Source organism: Phalangium opilio, unplaced genomic scaffold (assembly GCF_054372755.1).
Source record: "Phalangium opilio isolate 3A_F unplaced genomic scaffold, DU_Popi_V2 ptg000077l_1, whole genome shotgun sequence".
Taxonomy (NCBI): Eukaryota; Metazoa; Arthropoda; class Arachnida; order Opiliones; family Phalangiidae; genus Phalangium; species Phalangium opilio.
In genome coordinates, this window is record NW_028324185.1 from 9,663,075 (window position 1) to 9,673,370 (window position 10,296).

At 38.2% G+C, this 10,296-nt stretch overlaps 1 pseudogene; it reads right to left on the minus strand.

The window, feature by feature from the left end:
• Positions 1-503: 503 nt before the first annotated feature.
• Positions 504-7,617, minus strand: LOC149657626 (uncharacterized; annotated as a pseudogene).
• Between the last annotated feature and the right edge of the window lie 2,679 nt (positions 7,618-10,296).

Below are 10,296 nucleotides of genomic sequence, written 5' to 3' on the forward strand. Positions count from 1 at the left end.
AAATGAGTCAAATGCAATCTCAATGTACAAAGATTTTAAAGCTAGTGCTGTGATCTGTTTTAATGTCGGGTTGTGCGTTAATCCTTCCTTGCCTGTGATAGGTGCTTCTCCCGACCAAATAGTTTATGATAAAAACGAAAAAGAATTTGGCTTGCTGGAGATCAAAACACTTTCTAAAGCTAAAAAGGAGGGTTATAGCATTTCCCAGGCTATCGAACATAAAGTAGCCCCATGTTTGAAAAAAGAAAAGAATGGAGACATTGTCTTGAAAGAAAATCACAACTACTATCTCCAAATACAAGGCCAACTTGGTGTGACCGGATTTCAATGGTGTGATTTTTTTATAGTCACAGGAAATTATTTCATTTGCCAAAGAATTAAGTTTAATAGTGATATGTTTTTACAATTAATGGTTCCTAAACTTTATGATTTTCATTTTAAGTATATTCAAAATGTATGAGCTTTTAAGCACTTCAATGTTCCTCCATTATTAAAGATTGTGATTAAATTTCAAATGAAGCATCGTTGCTTGTTGCGGCAGATTTTCTATTTAGCAAAGGTTCCTTTTTAAAATTGACCAAAAAGGCACATATTTTCCAGATTTTATTTAAATGTTCATGCATGCGGTTAGGGAATGTATATTTTAGGATACGGTTGGTTTTTAACTCTCTTATCACTCTTTCTACGTGTATTCTCAAGTATGCGATGTCTCTAGTTTTTTAACTTCATCTTCAGTTAGCTGTGTCCGGTTCTGTAAAAACGGTGGTATGTTGAGGGTCACTCCAATTTCTTGCAGCTCTTCAGAAATTAAAAATCCTCTGTCGGCCATCACAGAATCACCGGGCTCTAATTTCTTATACAGGCCACTTTTATTTGTAATTTCTTTGTCAGACACGCGCCCAGGAGTGAGGTCTGATATGAAACTCACGAAACCATTTGGTGTTATTCCGATCAAGCCTTTTGCTGTGTTGTGGCTTTTGTAGTTCGAATAAGTATCGCTTTGAGTATCATAATCACTAGAAGTTTCAATAAACAGTTCTGTACAATCTATGATGGTTCGTGTAGTAGGATAGAGTGCGCGAAATGGTTCAGGCATGTACAGTCGCGATCAAAAGTTTCCGGCCGTTTTCATTCGGTCGCCATTTTTCTTCTATAATAGCTAGAGAGACGAGTAAGACGTTTTTGGAAAGGCTGAACCCTTGAAAACCCGATGCCATCGAAATTAATAGAAAATCTTGAAAGGAGCACGAGCAACACACGAATGTGTAAATTATCGCAAAATGACGTCACGAAATATTTCTTCGAATTTGTTGTGGTTGGTCTCATTTTATGCATAACGTTACCCAGAAACCGAATCTGTTTTCAAAATTAAAATCGGATTTGAACTTCAAAGGTTATAAAGGAAATACTGATGCAAAAAAACACTTTTTCAATAATTATAATTAAATTAGAGTCAACCCGACTATGCTTAAGCTATAGCTGGGAAAAACAAGTTGGGGCACACCGTATTAAAATCTAGCTTCACCCTAGAACGTAAACTTATACAATTGTAATGGAAATGTTCACTAGTTGTCTAAATCGCGGATATTTGTTTAGACATGTGAAGGTGGAAGGGTAGACTAATGGGAGACGTCTGGAAACTTGAATTTCGTTTTGGTGGCGCTTATTCACGTTTTCGACATTAAAGTCTCAAAGAGTCATGTTGGTAGGTGATTCGCAAATTTGAGAATCATCCACGCTTTGGATGACTGAAGGAGAATTGAGTGCTTACCGATTCATGATCGACAGTGTTTCATAATGGCCGAACAGAATCTGAATGATTTTGTTTGGGTGACTACTGTTCAATAACAGTGATAGAACTGGACAGGGCGAATGTTTATAGAATGGTGTAATTGACGAAGGACGTTTAATGTCGGGGTTGGGCAGGGAATGTGGAGTTGTGGCTGATATTGATCCTCAGCATGACAAAATATGCACACGGCAACGTTGAAACCTCATTGCCAGCTTTTTCCCCAGGGAAAAACTACAAGGTAGGACACGTGTGACACGTGATATTATTTAAGCAGACAGTGTCTGTTGCATTTGGACAACCGCCATTTGTTTTTGGAGCGCCTAGAATGTTGTTGCGCTAAGATAGGGCAAAATTTGTATACCCGCGCGTTCAAGCTTACTTGCCATATCAACAAGAAAAGTCGAAAGCACTCACTCACTGTGTTTGTAACGCGTAAGAGAATTTAGAAATAAGAGAGAAGCAACGGTTTTAGGTTTTTACCGGATTTACGTGTTTTTCTCTTCGCATTGAGTTCCGATTTTAATTTTTTGCCTTAGACAATATAAGGAAAGAATAGCAGATAGACCAATTTTTTAAAGGTTTACTGTTAATTTCAACCTCTCACGGCTTATACTACTCTGCTGCTGGAAAACGACTCTTATACTACTTAAGAAACAGTGTTTCACGTTTTTACCAGTGGGCAGCTGTCCGAATAGAGCAGGGCGGCTGAGCCGCTCCCAAACAAATTACCTTGAAAGATAATAGGCCTATTTCATGTTTTTATAGTTTGACTTTTCAGAAACAGTACGAATCTGTTTGAAAGAGTATAGTGTTGAATCGCCTCTAGATGGGGTAGATTTCCCTTTTCGAAGCCCGATTTTTCCTCGTTAATCTTCACTATTTGCCTACTAAATTTTCAATTGTTAGGCAACAACTAGTCTGTTGTCAAAGCTACTTGAATTAAGGATATAGATTAATTTCAAAAGAAGGTTCGCATGCGGTTGCAGAGTTGTAGGATTGAGTTTCCGCTGGTGTAGTATTCCGCTTTCAAAACGGATCCCTTCTTACAAGTCAGTGGCGGCTCCTTTTGACCCGCCTTTCTATGTTTATCAGTAGGGTGTTTTCGTGGTTCAATGATTAGAAGAAACGGTGATAATAACGTTGGCCGAATCGAACTCAATTCGGTTTTGGCAGAATTTAATGTGGCCGCTATATATTTATATTGCAAATGTGAAAAATCAGTTTGGTGGAATCAGTTTTAATTAATTAGTTCCGGTTCTGTGGGCATGCTTTATTTATATATAGACCGAAAAAATAACACAGTTGGAAAATAATGATAATGTTTATTCAATTTTATTTTGTTTTCTACTTCAAAGATAATCATTCGGCACATTTTAAAGGAATCAGTGTTAATAATTAACTAATACTACAATTTACACTTAATAATGCGACCAGTAACCGCCATTATCGAACACTTCTCTTACTCGACTGGGCATTGACTCATTGTAGGATTGAAATAATTCCTCCTTTAGCTTTAGATCTCGCCAAGCATTTTGCACAGCCTCCAACAACTCTTGGACATTTCTCACGTTTCTGTGATCAATAACACGAACCATTTCCGCCCAAAGATTCTCAATTGGATTCATGTCGCATCCCTTAGCAGGCCAATTCATGACCTTCAAATAAAATAAACCATTAACTACAAAGTCGCAATGTCCATTTGATTTAAATACTTATACAAAAGTAAACAACATAACTTACTCTAAATCCATGGATTTCCCTAAGCCTTTCCAATGCTTGGGTTGCGATTCTTGCCGTGTGAATCGGGGCTCTGTCGTGCATAAATTCGAAGTCCCCGTTGGGAAACCTTTCCAGGATGCTTGGAAGGCCATCGTTCTCCAATAACTCGACGTAACGTTGCGCGGTATTTCTCCCTTGGATGTGAACAAGACATCCGGAGTTAGCTTCCGATAGCCAGCCCCAACAGTTTACGGAAAACCGACCGCTTCTTTGAACCTTGGTTACGTATGGTTCGTCGAAGCGAGTACCGATTGTCTTCTAACCCAGATCTTAAATATAAAATATTGAAGAATGCTTAAACTATTATTCTAATTACTCTATAAACACACTCATTACCTGGCCATTGTGCCCGACAACGAAGCTTTTTTCGTCCGTGAATATCACTCGCGCCCACTGCTCGGGTGTCCAGTTTAAAATGGTCTCGTGCAAATTCTAGTCTCCCTCTTCGGTTTTCTGCGCTTAACTTCTCTTTCTTGCAGGCAATGCGTCCGTGAAGGTCATGCCTGATCAACTCCCTTCTCACAGTTGGTAAGGACGCTTGGAGTTCTAGTTCCGTTCGCAGGCCTCTGGCTGTCAGAAATGGTTGCGCTCTACTGGTTCTAACTAGACGACGAGAATTTCTGTTGTTGCATCAACAAGGATTTTCAAATAGATTAATTGCAAGGCAGTTGAACGTTTCTCGCGCTGCAGTAGCTGCGTGGGTAGATAGATTCCGCAACAATGAGTTTAATGGTGGGGCGGACTTGGAACGAGCCGGAAGACCTAAGGTTTTGTCTGCCAGAGATTCTCGTCGTCTAGTTAGAACCAGTAGAGCGCAACCATTTCTGACAGCCAGAGGCCTGCGAACGGAACTAGAACTCCAAGCGTCCTTACCAACTGTGAGAAGGGAGTTGATCAGGCATGACCTTCACGGACGCATTGCCTGCAAGAAAGAGAAGTTAAGCGCAGAAAACCGAAGAGGGAGACTAGAATTTGCACGAGACCATTTTAAACTGGACACCCGAGCAGTGGGCGCGAGTGATATTCACGGACGAAAAAAGCTTCGTTGTCGGGCACAATGGCCAGGTAATGAGTGTGTTTATAGAGTAATTAGAATAATAGTTTAAGCATTCTTCAATATTTTATATTTAAGATCTGGGTTAGAAGACAATCGGTACTCGCTTCGACGAACCATACGTAACCAAGGTTCAAAGAAGCGGTCGGTTTTCCGTAAACTGTTGGGGCTGGCTATCGGAAGCTAACTCCGGATGTCTTGTTCACATCCAAGGGAGAAATACCGCGCAACGTTACGTCGAGTTATTGGAGAACGATGGCCTTCCAAGCATCCTGGAAAGGTTTCCCAACGGGGACTTCGAATTTATGCACGACAGAGCCCCGATTCACACGGCAAGAATCGCAACCCAAGCATTGGAAAGGCTTAGGGAAATCCATGGATTTAGAGTAAGTTATGTTGTTTACTTTTGTATAAGTATTTAAATCAAATGGACATTGCGACTTTGTAGTTAATGGTTTATTTTATTTGAAGGTCATGAATTGGCCTGCTAAGGGATGCGACATGAATCCAATTGAGAATCTTTGGGCGGAAATGGTTCGTGTTATTGATCACAGAAACGTGAGAAATGTCCAAGAGTTGTTGGAGGCTGTGCAAAATGCTTGGCGAGATCTAAAGCTAAAGGAGGAATTATTTCAATCCTACAATGAGTCAATGCCCAGTCGAGTAAGAGAAGTGTTCGATAATGGCGGTTACTGGTCGCATTATTAAGTGTAAATTGTAGTATTAGTTAATTATTAACACTGATTCCTTTAAAATGTGCCGAATGATTATCTTTGAAGTAGAAAACAAAATAAAATTGAATAAACATTATCATTATTTTCCAACTGTGTTATTTTTTCGGTCTATATATAAATAAAGCATGCCCACAGAACCGGAACTAATTAATTAAAACTGATTCCACCAAACTGATTTTTCACATTTGCAATATAAATATATAGCGGCCACATTAAATTCTGCCAAAACCGAATTGAGTTCGATTCGGCCAACGTTATTATCACCGTTTCTTCTAATCATTGAACCACGAAAACACCCTACTGATAAACATAGAAAGGCGGGTCAAAAGGAGCCGCCACTGACTTGTAAGAAGGGATCCGTTTTGAAAGCGGAATACTACACCAGCGGAAACTCAATCCTACAACTCTGCAACCGCATGCGAACCTTCTTTTGAAATTAATCTATATCCTTAATTCAAGTAGCTTTGACAACAGACTAGTTGTTGCCTAACAATTGAAAATTTAGTAGGCAAATAGTGAAGATTAACGAGGAAAAATCGGGCTTCGAAAAGGGAAATCTACCCCATCTAGAGGCGATTCAACACTATACTCTTTCAAACAGATTCGTACTGTTTCTGAAAAGTCAAACTATAAAAACATGAAATAGGCCTATTATCTTTCAAGGTAATTTGTTTGGGAGCGGCTCAGCCGCCCTGCTCTATTCGGACAGCTGCCCACTGGTAAAAACGTGAAACACTGTTTCTTAAGTAGTATAAGAGTCGTTTTCCAGCAGCAGAGTAGTATAAGCCGTGAGAGGTTGAAATTAACAGTAAACCTTTAAAAAATTGGTCTATCTGCTATTCTTTCCTTATATTGTCTAAGGCAAAAAATTAAAATCGGAACTCAATGCGAAGAGAAAAACACGTAAATCCGGTAAAAACCTAAAACCGTTGCTTCTCTCTTATTTCTAAATTCTCTTACGCGTTACAAACACAGTGAGTGAGTGCTTTCGACTTTTCTTGTTGATATGGCAAGTAAGCTTGAACGCGCGGGTATACAAATTTTGCCCTATCTTAGCGCAACAACATTCTAGGCGCTCCAAAAACAAATGGCGGTTGTCCAAATGCAACAGACACTGTCTGCTTAAATAATATCACGTGTCACACGTGTCCTACCTTGTAGTTTTTCCCTGGGGAAAAAGCTGGCAATGAGGTTTCAACGTTGCCGTGTGCATATTTTGTCATGCTGAGGATCAATATCAGCCACAACTCCACATTCCCTGCCCAACCCCGACATTAAACGTCCTTCGTCAATTACACCATTCTATAAACATTCGCCCTGTCCAGTTCTATCACTGTTATTGAACAGTAGTCACCCAAACAAAATCATTCAGATTCTGTTCGGCCATTATGAAACACTGTCGATCATGAATCGGTAAGCACTCAATTCTCCTTCAGTCATCCAAAGCGTGGATGATTCTCAAATTTGCGAATCACCTACCAACATGACTCTTTGAGACTTTAATGTCGAAAACGTGAATAAGCGCCACCAAAACGAAATTCAAGTTTCCAGATGTCTCCCATTAGTCTACCCTTCCACCTTCACATGTCTAAACAAATATCCGCGATTTAGACAACTAGTGAACATTTCCATTACAATTGTATAAGTTTACGTTCTAGGGTGAAGCTAGATTTTAATACGGTGTGCCCCAACTTGTTTTTCCCAGCTATAGCTTAAGCATAGTCGGGTTGACTCTAATTTAATTATAATTATTGAAAAAGTGTTTTTTTGCATCAGTATTTCCTTTATAACCTTTGAAGTTCAAATCCGATTTTAATTTTGAAAACAGATTCGGTTTCTGGGTAACGTTATGCATAAAATGAGACCAACCACAACAAATTCGAAGAAATATTTCGTGACGTCATTTTGCGATAATTTACACATTCGTGTGTTGCTCGTGCTCCTTTCAAGATTTTCTATTAATTTCGATGGCATCGGGTTTTCAAGGGTTCAGCCTTTCCAAAAACGTCTTACTCGTCTCTCTAGCTATTATAGAAGAAAAATGGCGACCGAATGAAAACGGCCGGAAACTTTTGATCGCGACTGTACTTGTCAACTATTCTCCTAGAGGGCCTAATGATCATTCGAGTAAGCCGCTTGTACAGAAGGTCAACCCAAGTAATCCATATGTTACTAACAGATGAAACAGAAATCTGAAACCTGTGCGCTAAATCCTCCTCTAAATGTCCAACTTTCAGTCGGCATAATACCAGAAATAATTGGTTCTTGAAATCTAAAACCATAGGTCTACCTGGTGTAGTATCACTTCTAGGCGTGGCTTTGTAATCCTTTTTGTTATTATTATAAATATTTAGAGTGGGAAGATCATTTTCTATGTATTCATAAAGGTCTAAGAGCTCGGTTTTAGATGTGAATCCAGTGTAAAATTCTAATTTCTTCTCATTTTCGCTACTATTTTCGTACCACGAGAGAGTCTTGTTTTAATATAACTACCGAAGTATAACGAGAGGGTCTACAAAAAGAAGTGAGATCCTATGAAAAACATTAACATGTACAAAAATGGGCCAAGCCTCGCCTCGTGCCCTCTCCGCCGTAAAACGTTCTGAGATCCCATGTAGAGCCAAGTCTGCCTTTTGTTCTCATTCAATCGCCAATTGAACAATTATGTTATAAATTATGTCCTTTTCCTAATTAATATCCAATATTCTTTGACTCTATCATTATTTTACATCTTTGTTCGTATCAAAAATATCGTGACTTGGCAAGCGCAGGTCATCCCCTTCGATTATTTTAAAATCGGCAACGATTTAGTGAATATCCCTTCGATTATTTTAAAATCGGCAACGATTTAATGAATATCCCATCGATTATTTTAAAATCAGCAACGATTTAGTGAATATCCCCTCGACTTCCTTTTAATATTACTTACCTGCGATTGCCAAGTCACGATATTTTTGATACGAACAAAGATGCAAAATAATGATAGAGTCAAAGAATATTGGTTATTAATTGGGAAAAGGACATAATTTATAACATAATTGTTCAATTGGCGATTGAATGAGAACAAAAGGCAGACTTGGCTCTACATGCGATCTCAGAACGTTTTACGGCGGAAAGGGTACGAGGCGAGGCTTGGCCCATTTTTGTAAATGTTAATGTTTTTCATAGGATCCTTAGTTCTAAAATAATAATTTAGAAAATGTTTGGATCTAGTGTTCATTTTACGTAGGCCGGAAATTGTTTTAAGTTAATTTAATTTACATTCCATCGGGAAAAACCCAAAGTGCGGGTTTTTCGGTGCAATGGGATTGTCTTATTGGACAGCATCGTAAATCCGCCAAAGTGAGGGTTTTACGGTCGAATGGGATTCGGCGCAATGCTACTGAAGTGTTTAAATAAAGCTAATTTGAAGTTCAATGGGAATTTTCTGTTTACCCACTAGAAGCGGCACGGGTTTTTCTGAAAACTATGTATCTTATTTCACAGGAATTATTTCATCCTATGTATTTAAACTGACGCATGTCGTAACATCATTCAAAATATTTCAAGATAAACCTGCAAATATCTTTAAAACTAAGCTTATAAACCCTTAAACACGATAGGAAGCTAAGCTTATAAACCTTTAGTCATCTTTAAAACCTAAACATATAATCCTGAAAACATGTTATACAACTAGGCATATAATCGTGTAAACACGTTTTGTTACTAAGCATTATAGCACAATAACATGACATATACCACCTTAAACACATTTTGAACCTAAACATAAGGTGTTGCAAACCTAAACACATGATAAAATATCTGTTGCATTGTCGTGTTTAGGCAAGTTCTAAACACTTTTTTTTCTGTGTGTTAAAATCGTTAATGATGAACTGATATATTTAAAAATTCTCTTTGCTGGCAATCCCAAGTTTAAAGCGATACACGTATGAGTAATTGTACAATTTTCAATGATGGAATCATTTATAACATTTTAGTGCGTCACCAGATGGCGCAACAGAAAGAAGTGACAAACTATCCCTCTTTATCACTAATGTTTAAGGCTCTATTTGAAAAAGAATATAAATAATGTTATTAATATTGTAACGTGATATATAAAGTCGTGTCGTGCCAGCAGAAATATCATATTCTAGTCATAAATATGCAATTCTTTTAATACATACTACATACAGCTTATTGGAATAATTTTGCGGCCATTTTCTCAACGTGTCTAAGCGAATTTTGTGGGAAGACCTAGACTAATCATTATTAATGACGGATTTTATGTCACGAATAATTAATCTCGCTGCGCGCTGAGCTCTGATTGTGCGCCTAACCTCACGTTGCTACCGACCAATGAAATCTTAGTCGGAGTTACAGGGCGTGGCGGATAGTATTCACGCTCGGCCCACAAAAAGTGCATGGAAATTAACATGGAAATATGAGGGCAAAATTATTCTTATTAGCTGTATATATTCCAAGTCTACCAATTTCACTTTGGATGCAGAAAAATGAAACTTCTATTTTTTAATTATTGTTTAACTCGTTTATAACGTGGATCGATATGGGCCAAACGTGTATCATTTCAAGAACAGTTATTTCGTGCTGCCACAAAAGATAAGCAACACTCGAAGGTGAAAACTGGGAAAGTAAATATCGATTTGCCAGACTCGGCGTTGGTTTGAAACTTCTGATTTTATTTAGGGCATCAAGGGTACAAATGAGGTTTATTTTGACATGGCACCGTAATATTACCCTATTAAACGGCGTCGCAATCTGAAACATTGATATTGAGGTAGGTCTTGGAAAAAATCTCTTGAGCAATTTTTTGGTGCCATAGGGTTAGCCATAAAAACGAATCGATCAAAAATGTACATTTTATGTATATATATATTTTTTTAAATTTCACTCGAGTAGGATTTTCTAAATCTGATAGGAAATTCTAAGGAAGTCTTTGG